Raw genomic sequence first — 13,019 nt, 5'->3', positions numbered from 1 at the left:
CTTCTATATTTACAAGAACAGTTGCTTTTAAGAAGTGGTGATAGCAGTGGGTTGAAGAGTAAAAGGGATGTGAGGAGTTCTGAGAAAGGAATTGCAGATAATTATTTTAGGAAGATTGAATAACATTCGTATGGGACAGTATTTAGAGGGGAATCTGAGGTGAAAAATGTGTTTTTTTTTTCTGAGATAAGAGATTCTACAAAAGATTTGTAATACAGGAGAAAGGGGTGCCTACAAAAACAAAGACTTTGGGAAACCATTATAATAAAAATAGTTAATATATATTGCATTCTTAATATGACCCAGGCACTATACTTTGTCTTTTTTATCTATTATTCTTAGTTTTTCTCATTTATTAACACTCCTCTATTAGAGAAAAATAGGACAGAGAGTTTAAGTAAGTTGATCATGATTTAAATTTCAGCACACTGCCTCCGGAATCCGTAAGTATAATTATTATGCTAAAATGCCTCTCTGTATATCTTAAAGCTACCAACAATACGTGAATTTAGATGGAAGTACTTGACACATTTCTAAGAAAATTAAGAAGTAAGCAACTTTGATTTATGTCAACAATTTACTTAACACATCTTCTAAAAGCTTAAGCCATTGCAATAAAATTTGAGCCAGAAATAATAAAAATGAATGTTAGAGAGCATCCAAATTTTATTATCACAGACAAAATAATTACATTGCTAGAAAATTCAAAATAATTTATTGAAAATCATTAGAAATTAACAGTACTTTATAAATTATGGATACAAAAATTAATAATAATCTTCTAATAATATTGATAAAGAATCTGTTGGAAAACATAATCTACTGTTCATAATGACAAACAAAACAAAAAATTATTGGAAGATATTAATGAAGGATATATTGCACTATAAAACACCTACAAAAATATTCTACTTTGAAACTGGAGGATCTATATTAAGTGCTGACATACAATGACATTATTGAAATAGCTATTCTTTTCAAATCAAAGTGCAATTTCAGCATAATTTTTATTTTTAATTAAAAAAATTATTCTTGCCAATATAATTTTAAGCAAAAGTATGCATTTAATTTTACAAAGTTTTAAAATAATATTAACATAAAAATGAAAAAATAAACATGGAAGACAGGCTTAGAAAATTTTGAAAAGGAAATAGTGAGATTGATGGGGGACTATATCTCTTAGATAGAAAATAAATTATGGAATTAAAGTAACTAAAATACAATAGGTAGGCAGATTAATAAAGTATATTTCAGTTGGCAGGACATATGGCCATCTATAACTTCCACAGGATAAGAAACTATAACCCTTTCATATTTCTAAAAGTAGAGGGGAAATGAATTTTGGTGAAAATAGTAATGTCAGCTGCATATATATATATTTTTTATTCTGCCATATTAGTAAACAACTAAATATACATCAGAGCAATGAGATGTGTATGTTTATATTTCAAGTGTTAAAACGGTAAAAATAAATTAACCAATGTTGCAGAGAGATAAGTAAAATGAACTTTGACAAACACTGTTAATGTGTGTAAAAACTGATAAAACATTTTAGGAAATTTAGACAAACTTCAATAAAAGTCCAATAATTTTGGATCCTATAATCCTCCTTCTGCGAATTTATTCCAAAAAACATTAATAGAAAAAATAATCATAACACTATTTTTTGAAAGGGTACTCTGGGAACAACCTAAATATCCAAATTCAAGGAAATGGTTAAACACATTAATGTGTAATCATAGTGTAGACTATTATGCCTGAAAGTGGAACCCAAAAACAATTTTTATTGTGGAGAGATATGTGGCCCATAACTTTAATTGAAAAGTAAGCCATAAAATATTATATATGATATTTCATTTACCTTAAGATATGTCTTTCTTAGGGAAAACAAAAGGAAGATAATATTTATGAATATCAATGGTGTTTCTCTTTGAGTAATGAAACTATAATTTATGTTCTCATACATGTCAGTATTAATTTTATATTTCATATGGTACATGGATTGCCTTTATAATTATCATAAAACTAGTTTTAGAAAATAACTTATACAAGTTAAAGGTAAATCAAAGCTATCATATTTCATTTAAACCAATACCATCCATTAACCCATGATAGTATGGAAGTTCTCTATTTCTTGGACCTCAGAATACTACATTGCAATTCTAAGATATTTCCAGTTATAAAATATAAACTATGCCCTTACTATATTTTCAGATTTTAAAATGTCATTTTTGCTACAAATTGTAAATTAAACGATGAATAAATAAATACAAATGTGCCTATATGAACATGTGTTAGACTGGACCTAGCCAGGTCAAATACATTTGAAAATTAAATGTATATATTAAAATAAAGTTGTAGTGCTCAAATTTCAAAGAGATTTAATTTTAAACACAACTATATATCCACTTAAATCTTAGAATGGCAGTTAATATAGTATATTTTCACATAAATGATGATAAAACCAAAATTTAAAAATTCAATTTAAGTATATAAGATAAAATATTTTTAAATGGAAATTTAATATAATTGATTACTGATGTATATTTTTAATTTTTAACTTTTATAACATTTATTTGAATTGGAAAAGGAATGTGTCACTACCACTCTACAATGTTAAGAATATTGAAATAACAGATTAGCATAGCATAAAAATTAGGTTACTAGTGAATTCCTATATGATTTATGTATAGCTTATAAAATATTACAAGTATAAAATATTATATATATTTGTTTTAAAAATAAATTAGTGAATAATGGTTACATAAACTTTAATAGTCAAACTCTTAAATCTTAATTTCTACGTAAAAAGAATATTAAATATCACATCTGAGATAATTTGTATTTTGCTATCTTTAAACAGGAGAAAGAGATGAGAATTATGGAGGAAACTAAAAGTTATTAAAACTAAACATGTGTCATTCTCTGTACTAGTTACTTAGCTTTTTATAATTGCAAAGAAAATCTTTCCACTGATGGAACATTTCCCATGTGCCAGGTACTATTCTAAATCCTTTTACATGCATTGTCCCATAGATTGTTCAGAGTGATTATTTCCAACTCAGGAGCATGGAGGCTTATAAGAGGATTAAATGGTATGGACATTGACCACATTACACTAAAAGTATAGCTGATCACAGTTAGGAGGTGGGATGCTGGGAGAGTAGAGATGCTAATGGTGCAAGGGCTAATATTTCCATTTTATAAATGAGGAGTCCAAAGATAAAGTCTATGGTTAATGGAATAAAAACTAGAGTTTCGAGTATTCTACTTGAAATTAAAAAGGAAAATTATATTTAAGTGAGAATAGTTGCTGGGAAAAGAAGGGAAAGAAGGTGATAAATAATCTAAATATGTATTCTATCAGAAACTAAATAATGTCTAAGAGACAAAAAAAAAAACACACCATATTGATAATAAGGATATAACTGTAATTGTCAAAAGATGCAAAAACAGACAAAAGTTATTGCTTCTGTGAAGTCAACATGGTAGAGAACAGATGAGGAAGCAGATATTGTTTGAATTTGGTATTAAATTTTGATAGTTAAAAAATAATCATTAATTAATAAAAAAATAAATATTTTTTAAATTAAAATTTTGCCAAGCCCACCAGCTAAATAGTGTCTCCCTGCATCCTTCTCTGTACCATAGTACTTATCTTACAGTATTTGGCTTACATAGTTCTCCCACCATACAGGCAATCTTTGAGGGTAGGGACTATCTTACTCATTCTGAAAGTATTCGAATCTAACACAAAGAAAACACGATATAATTTCGAAAAAAATAAGCTATTGAATTAATTACTAATTACTACAAATATAGAACCATCAGCAGTTAAACAAATGAAATAATTTTAATCTAAGAATATACAAAAATTCAATAATTTGCAAATTTCAAATCATTTTGTTCTAATGCACAGTGTCAAGAAAACCAGATTACATTATGCTGTTCGCTATTGTCTAATTTGTTACTCAGAAGAAGCTGCCAAAGTGCTTGCATATTTAAACACTTATAAAATTTTACTAACTTCTAAATCTCAGAAAACAAGAGACGAATTTAGTTGATTAGCATATAAACAACTATTACTATTTTGGCTGTTTGTTAACTATGATGATGCAGTAATACATTTCACTCCTAAATGCAGACAATATATAAAAGGGAGAAAGGACTAATGCAAGTAATTACCAAATCATGTAATTAGCTGTAGCCTAATTTTCTGCCAATAATAATTGAATAGTATGAATGCACGTGAGTGAAGCCACTCCAGGATTTATCTGAACTGAATTTATTTGTGTCTGAACCTCCAGGGAGTTAACATGTAAGTCGTAAGAATAAAATCCTGAGAATTGGTAAACACATAAATACCTTTTAATAGTATTTTAATAGTGAATTTTATAACCTCTTTATGAATTGAGCAATAATTTCATTTCAGCCATTTATATTGAGAGTAGAATTATGTGTGCTGTTATTGGCAAAGTGAAGAGCTGAAAATACTTTTTATTTTTTGGCTTAAGCAACAGAAAGTTTCACATAGATCTGAAGGCTTGAAGTTTAAGATCAGGCTGCCAGGATTGTTGGGCACTGGTGAAAGCACTCTTCCTAGCTTGCAGATGGCTGCCTTCTAACAGGATGGAGGAAGAAGAACCTCTCTGGGGTCTCTTCTTATACGAGCACAATCCCATCATGCAGACTCCACCCTCATGATCTTATCTAAACGTAATTACCACCAAAGGCCTATCTCCAAATATTAACACATTGGGGTATAGTGCATCAACAGATGACTTTGGAGGGTGATGCAATTCACTCAATAGCAATGAGTATCTTGCATGCTTGTGACAACATAATTTAAAGCAATGATTCATACAAAAGTTGGGCAAAAGTAGTTTACATAATTAATATGTTCACATGATCTAATGCCTGAAACTCATTTTAAAATTAATTATTTATCTTTTAAAATTATCATGTAGGGTCAGGCACAATGGCTCATGGCTGTAATCCCAGCACTTTGGGAGGCCGAGGTGGGTGGATCACTTGAGGTCAGGAGTTCGAGGCCAGCCTGGCCAACATAGTGAAACCCTGTCTCCACTAAAAACACAAAAATTAGCCGCGTATGGTGGTGGGTGCCTGTAATCCCAGCTACTCAGGAGGCTGAGGCAGGAGAATTGCTTAAACCACGTAGGCGAAGCTGCAGAAAGCCGAGATCGCATGACTGCATTCCAGCCTCAATGACAGCCTGGATTCCGTCTCAAAACAATAAAAATAAATTAAAAAATAAAAAGTTGACATGTAATAATTGTACACATTTATAGGGGTATATACAGAGTGATATTTTGATACATGTATACAATGTGTAATGATCAATTAAGGGTAATTAGCATATCCATCCCCTCAAACATTTATCATTTCTTTGTGTAGGAAACATCCAAAATTAAAAAGATGTTTTGGAATAACAATAGTTGTATCCCAGACAAGACCATGAAACTCTTGCTGAATCCAGACTTCAGTGGGATAAGTATTCATGGCTAAAATACACATAGTACAGATTTAGAGATCTAGAACCTGAGGTATTTTTACAAATAGTTTTCTTGACAGATAAATCTAAAAATAAATCCTGCATTCATTTAAAGTGCACAATTTGGTAAGTTGTAACATAGAGCACCATTTTTTTTCCTAGTTTTAAGCTCCTTGGGGCAAGAGGGTATTCCTCATGTTTCTATTAGTCTATCTTGGCTGGAAGTAGAAGTTGTATAAATTTGTTTTTGCAATGACTTTCAAGAGATATTGTTTCCATTTCTTTTTCCCCTTCAATCATGATTTACAAAAGAAAATAATTGAGTATATACCTTCTCATAATAGATTGTTCTTTGGCAACTGACTTTCTACCAGTTAGTATCAGCTAAGTGTTTTCAAGCTCATAGACAAAAAATAAATACCACAGTTAAGGAAAGATAATAATTACTAAAAAATAAATGGTTGTATGCATGTCACATGACTATCAATTATTTCCTTTTATGTTAACTTCAAACTCCCTTATGAGAACTCATTCTCAGTTCTCCCAGATGATAAATAACTGAGGCAATACAGGGTTCAACATTAAGAAAAAAAAATTATAGTTCTCTCTTCCTCCTACATATTAAGAATTCAAACTGAGCATATGTAATTATTGAAATGCCCTCTCACATATATTTTCTTGACATGGTAATGAAGTCGTGCACCATCACTGAAGCCATATTAGATAGAGGCCCAAAAAATGTGTTTACCATCAAATGTCTTTTATCTAAGTATTGCATCACAGTGAAAAATATCATCACAGACAGTAAAAGTAGGTGAGATAGGTGATATATTCTGGTTTGCTATATGTATTAAACAAAACTGTCAAATTGCCCAATAACTTATCTTACTGTATTCTTTCCAATGCTATGGTCTTAATTTCCTCAACACCCCCCCCCAAAAAAAATGATTCTTTTGGTGGAAGATATCCCTTTATTTCCAATAATACTTATAAGATATTTTACCTGCATTCTACCTCTAGAATATGTTTTCTAGTTTTGATTTTGGACTTATTGTTACGTTGGTTATGTAACATAATGAAATATATGGTATAATAAATGCCCTTGAATTTTTCTGATATTTTGTAGATTGTAAACAACTCTGATAAAAACAGAAAACATAAATAAAATGTAGCTAATATGAAACCAGAAGGCAGTGGGCCAGGCAGCTAAGATGAACATGAGCATGAGCCCATCTCTCCTCTAAAAATATTGCACTTGTATATACACCAGTGATTGCACTTGTATATACACCAGCGTAGTTCCTTGTATACAAAATTACATAAAATTTATAAGTATATTTGATACATTTGGTTCCCTTAAAAAGGTGTTAGAAAAAGGTACACTTAGCTGGGCGCCGTGGCTCACGCCTGTAATCCCAGCACTTTGGGAGGCCGAGGTGGGTGGATCACCTGAGGTCAGGAGTTTGAGACCAGCCTGACCAACATGGAGAAACACCATCTCTACTGAAAATACAAAATTAGCCGGCATGGTGGGGCATGCCTGTAATCCCAGCTACTTGGGAGGCGGAGGCAGAAGAATCGCTTGAACCTGAGAGGCGGAGGTTGCAGTGAGCCGAGATCGTGCCATTGCACTCCACCCTGGGTGATAAGAGCGAAACTCTGTCTCAAAAAAAAAAAAAAAAAAAAAAAAGTATTCTTATGCTAGGGCTCTTTAGTGAACAAGTATACAGTTTTTAATCATCATAGAATCTCAGACTAACCCAACAAAACCAAAATTCTAAAGGAAATTAATATATACCATGAAATTGTGAAGACTGTGATAAAAATTCATCTGTAAGAATTATGGGGCTGAATAAGCAGAAATTAATAAACCTATAGAAGTTCATCATTTGATGCTGTGTTTGCTTCTTGGAAAAGCAAACAATTACAATGAATAATTAAAATATTTATAAATTCTCAAAAATAATTCTCACTCAATATGTTTTATTGTAAATTTCTGCCAGATCTACTCTATCAGTATAACTCTATTAGTAACTTTCTAGAAAATACAAATAAACCTAGAGATTTTGTTTCAATGGAATATGCAATGTAACATATTACGTGACTCAAGGCTGAACATCATCCTGTCAGAAACTATTTATTCCAAAATAGGATTAAGGATAGAATACAGACATAAGGATACAAAACAGACACACATAAACATATGTGTGTTTGTGCATGTATATACACATACAAATATATGATATATATCAAATATCAATATATAAGCAAGAAAACTAAATTAGAGGCAGAACATGTAGAGTCTCCACTAGCTTTGCCAAAATCCAGTTTCAGAGGGCAACTCAATACTGGTCACCCAGCAGAGGTTTCAATGATGTCAAATCATGACTGCTTCCTCTATTTTCTAAGCATATAAATATTGTCAGTATTATCACAACCACTTACCACTGAATTCAGTGCTTTGTGTCAGGAACAAAAAGGTTGTATCTGGTACAATGCGACATGGTATACCCGTGGCAGGTGGGCTGCTCTTTCCCGAAGTATTCAATCAGCAAATATCAATTCCCAGAAGATTATAAGGTAAAGCAAATAATAATAGGGGCATAATTTTTTGGCAATTGAACAAATGAGAAGACAATTAAAATTGCAGCAGCCTTCTTTGTAGAATTTAACAAAGGAATTTTAAAATTTATATGAAAACACAAAAAAACCTAATATAGTTAAAGCAATTTTTTCAAAAAAAGAACAAAGTAGAGAAGGTCTTACTATACATGATTTCAAGACATATTCTAAAAGTACAGTAATCAAGACTATGGACCTTGAGCAAAGTAACATATAGATCAATGGAACAATGCCTTCTAGGCAATCCAAGAAATGTGGTATCAACTGGATACCCATATGGAAAAATAAATGAGTGGCAACTCTTATCATGCATTGCACATAAAAATATACCCAAAGTGAATCATAGACCTAAATATAAAATCAAAAGCTATAATATTCCTGGAGGAAAAAAATAAGAGAAAATCTTTGCAGCCTTCTGGTGATCAAAGTTTTCTTACATAGGAAACAACAGCAATGAACCATAAATTTAAAAAAAAATACAAATTGGACTTATTTAAAATTTAAAACATATTATTCTAAAGATATAGTGGAGGAATGAAATGGCAAGCTATAACCTAAGAGAAAATATTCAAAACACATAAATTAGAAAAAGATATAAGAATGTTTACAACTCTCAAGGTCCCAGGATTAGTGTAGTTCCTGCCACAATGGCAGCCTTTGCTATGGAACCATACGTGCCCACGCTGGGATCTGAACCAGTGACGGTGAGTTCATCCATCCACATCTCCAAAGCCAGGAGATAATGTCCAGTTCTTACCTGTCTTTTTAATGATGGATTTTCCAGTGAGTCTAAAAGTTCAATCAATTAGTGGTCCTAGTAGGAGTAATGGAAACGAGATCATGTTTACTTGCAGGTGGCTCATCACGGCCATAGTCAGTTACACCAGCTCATAAAGATAAAAATGGAGCTCCACCAGTTAGAAGTATATATAAAATGACATTTTTAGACCAGGGCTTGGATCAACACTTTTAGTTTCAAGAAGAGAGTCAAACATTTTCTTAATGCAGAGTCTTCTTGTTGGAGTTAAGACAACTACTCCTGCAACTGGGCAAAGTATGTTTAGTCTAGTACATATCAGTCAGCCATGAAAGACAGCATTATCTCCCGCCCACTTGGATCCTTTTATACTCAAGGAGATCCTCTGACTTCAGAAGATCACCTCAATGACACTTGGGTGATTGTGTTTGGGTTTCCTCAAGCACCTGCTTTTTACATATTATAATTTGCATACTATGGGAATATCTTAAAATACGTTATGTCTAACACACAGGAAATTGCATATTTGTTATTAATCTAAACTGTAGGCCTAGAAAGCCTTAAGCAAAGACAGGAGAATTTTTAGAGAATTCATCATGATTGGTGTACAACCATGTTTTGATGCAAGTGTTACAGAAAACAGTGACAGATGTGCTTTATCATCTCCATCTTCAGCCTTTACATCACCAATCAAAACCTTAGATAAACCAATACAACCTGGAAATACTTCTAGAATTTCTACCCTGAGACCTCTTGCTACAGCATACAGAGCTTCTATCATTTCTAACAGAGAAACACCTAAAAACAATGAAAGTCCAAAGCAATATGTGTTGGCTGCTAGCATAAGACATAAGAACTCCGTGACCAAAGAGAAGGTTGCTACGCTAAAACAGAGTTAGCAGAGTACTGCTCATTTCCATCACTTAGTTATATAACCACTACTGCAGTATTGAATAGCTATTGCATACTTCTTTTAGAAAGAAGGCTTTTTCTTTAAGGACATAGCCTGTTGTCACTTTAAAGGATGCTTGGCATACACTTTAAAGGATGCTTGGAATACATTTTAAAGAAAACTAAAAATCCCTGTAAATAGGTTTTGTGCTGTCTGTGATCATGCATGCTTATTTAAGCACAAAAAACACAGCATGATTACTGTAATTAAATAATTGAATTTGTGGTAAGGCTTCGTAGTCTTCACGAGAAGGTAGGTGAATTTCATAAATTACAGCTGCTTCTACACAAAGATTATTATTAGCAATTTGAATTATGGTCTTTTAATTTAGATAGTATTTCACATTTTAATTATCTTTGTTTATATATGTCCTTTCATGGATTGTCATCTTGGTGTATTATAAAACCAATACATTATTTTAAAAAACTTACTACTAAAGTTTCTTGATAAAAACAAACTGTCACATTGTCAATGGTAAAATGCTTACAACTCAATAATAGAACAATAAACAATTCAGCATTTTTTTTAAATGAGCAAAAGAGTTTAATAGTTATCTTGAAAGAGAAAGTACACAGATGACCTATAGAAATGGTATAAAACATCACTAGTGTTTGGGGATGCAAATTCATCACAACCCATGCAGAAGAATGGGCAAAATAACAATTAAAAAAATTAGAACAGAAGCAGAAAAGATATGGGGCAACTGGGACTTTCCTGCATAGCCGGTGGGAATATAAAATGGTATAATCACTTTGGAAAAGAGTTGGAAAGTTCATTGTAAACTTAAATATATACTTATCAGACACTTGAGATATTCCTTTCCTAGGTATTTACCGGGGAGAAACCAAAATGTGTGACTGCACAAAGACCAGGTCACAAATATTCATAACGACTTGATTTGAAATAGACAAAAACTCTAAACAACTGAAATGTCCAGCACATGATGAGTTAACATATTGTGATATATCCATTTAATAACACACTACTTAGCAATGGAAAGAAACTATTAATTCATGCTATAACATGGTTGGATCTCAAAATGATTATGCTAAGTGGACAAAGCCAGGCCAAAAATCAAAAGCAAAAAGGGGGAAAATAAACACATCTTATAAATCCATTCATATAAGATTCTAGGGAATCAATATCTTAGTCCATTTAGACTGCTATAACAGAATACCATAAACTAGGTGGCTTATAAACAATAGAAATTTATTTCTCACAGCTCTACAGGCTGGATGTCCAAGATCAAGTTTCCAGCAGATTCAATGTCTGGTGAGCTGTTTGCTGATTTATATATAGCACCTGCTTGCTGTGTTCTCACATGGTAGAATGAGCCAATTAGCTCCCTTCACACTTATTACATTCATGACGTCTCTGCCTCCATGACCCAATCACCTCCCAAAAGGACCCACCTCCTAATACCATCACTTAGGGCTTAAGATTTTAACATGTGAATTTTGGGGGGACACAAACATTCAGACCATGGCAATAAACTAGTTTATAGTGACAAAAAGCAGAACAAATATATGGGCACATGAGGGATAGATTAGAAATGGGTCCAAAGAAACTTTCAGAGAAATTGAAATATTTGTTATCCTGACAGTGGTTATCATGTCCCAGGTGTGCATGCATATGCCAAAAGTTATCACATTGTATACTTTAAATATGTGAAGTTTAGTGGACTTCAGTTATACTTCCATGAAGTCAAAAACGGCAAAAAAAGAAAAAACTTTTCAGTTAAAATTAGATACACTTTAGGGTAGGTATTTATAATTGAAAAAGACATGTCTATTGTAAGTGGCCAAAAGCTTATTTATTTTATGTCATTTTACCTATAACTGATATCTGATAGCCACTAATAAAGTTTGCCACTTGTTGAATAATTGTATGCTTATTCAGATTTTTTAAGGGATCAGGGAAATAACTTTTACCATTTTTAGGAAATTTTAACTAATTTATCTAAATTTAAACCTATTTAAATAACAGATTTTCTAGTAAGAAATTATTAGATTTGTAGTGATAAAGGAATGACACAAATTTGTCTATTCCTGTGGATTTTAATTTTATCTATTTTTGAAACAATTTTTCAAAATTGTCATTGAATATACTAAAAATCATTGAATTATATACTTTAAGTGAAAAGCAAAACTTATTTGTCAATACATGTTTACCTAAATGAGAACATTGGGAAAGTATTATGGAAAGGGAGACTGGGTAAAATTGTAAGGACCTTGAATATCAATCACACTTTGGTTTAACATGCAATTCATGTTTTATCGTGGAAGGTTTTGAACAGGGCAATAGCTTATCAAGCTATGCCTTGAGAAGTTTGTTCTAGGCAGTGGCATATGAAGTGGTTTGAACTTAGGAGAGAAGGAAATCCTGTTACAATTTAATTGAAATAAATTGAATGGAAAATTACAGAGGCTTAAACTAATTAAAACTAGCAGTACTAATAACTTATTTTTAAAGTGAGTGGGTGGATAATAACAGAGTTTAAGACTTTGCCACTTGTTGGTGGTAGGGAGTAATGAGAAGTGAGAAATCAAAAAGAACTCTAACATTTGTTTCAGTGTCAGGATGAATAGAGTTTCCAATAAAGGAGAGAATGCAGTAATTCAGTATCCAATAATGGTTGAAGGGGTTGTCTTGAGCACCCTTTTTTGTTTGATTTGGAGGTACATGTGCAGTTTTGTTACATGGGTATATTGGCTTGGGGTGTGGATGGTCTCATCACCCAGGGAGTGAGCATAGTACCCAGTAGGTAGTTCTTCAGCCCTTTCTCCACCCCTCTCTCCCCACTCTAGTAGTCCCAGTGTCTATTGTTCCCATCTTTATGTCCATGTGTATTCAATGTTTAGCTCTCATTTATAAGTGAGAACATAAGGTATTCAGGCTTCTGTTCCTGCAATAATTTGCTTAGGATAATAATAGCCTTTAGCTGCATCCATGTTACTGCAAAGCACATGATTTTGTAGTTTTTCCTGGCTGCATAGTATTCCATGGCATACATGTACCACATTTTTTAAAGCCAGAGTGTTCTCCTAGCTCCAATCTTGAGGATTCTAATGTTCAAGTTTAGGCAGGTCATTTAGTTAGATAGTACAACTGACCATAGGGAAAACAAATCCAAATCTTCCTGTAGAGACCCTAGGTAACAGTTTTCATTTTATAGC

General features: G+C 32.3%; 1 pseudogene; it reads left to right on the top strand.

Moving 5' to 3' along the window:
* The first annotated feature begins 6,701 nt into the window (after positions 1–6,701).
* LOC117981203 (nucleoporin NUP35-like) lies at positions 6,702–9,553 on the top strand (annotated as a pseudogene).
* The last annotated feature ends 3,466 nt before the right edge of the window (positions 9,554–13,019 follow it).

The sequence above is a fragment of the Pan paniscus genome, chromosome 6 (assembly GCF_029289425.2).
Source record: "Pan paniscus chromosome 6, NHGRI_mPanPan1-v2.0_pri, whole genome shotgun sequence".
NCBI lineage: Eukaryota > Metazoa > Chordata > Mammalia > Primates > Hominidae > Pan > Pan paniscus.
Note: the sequence above shows the minus strand (reverse complement) of the source record. Positions and strands in the feature narration are given on the sequence as shown.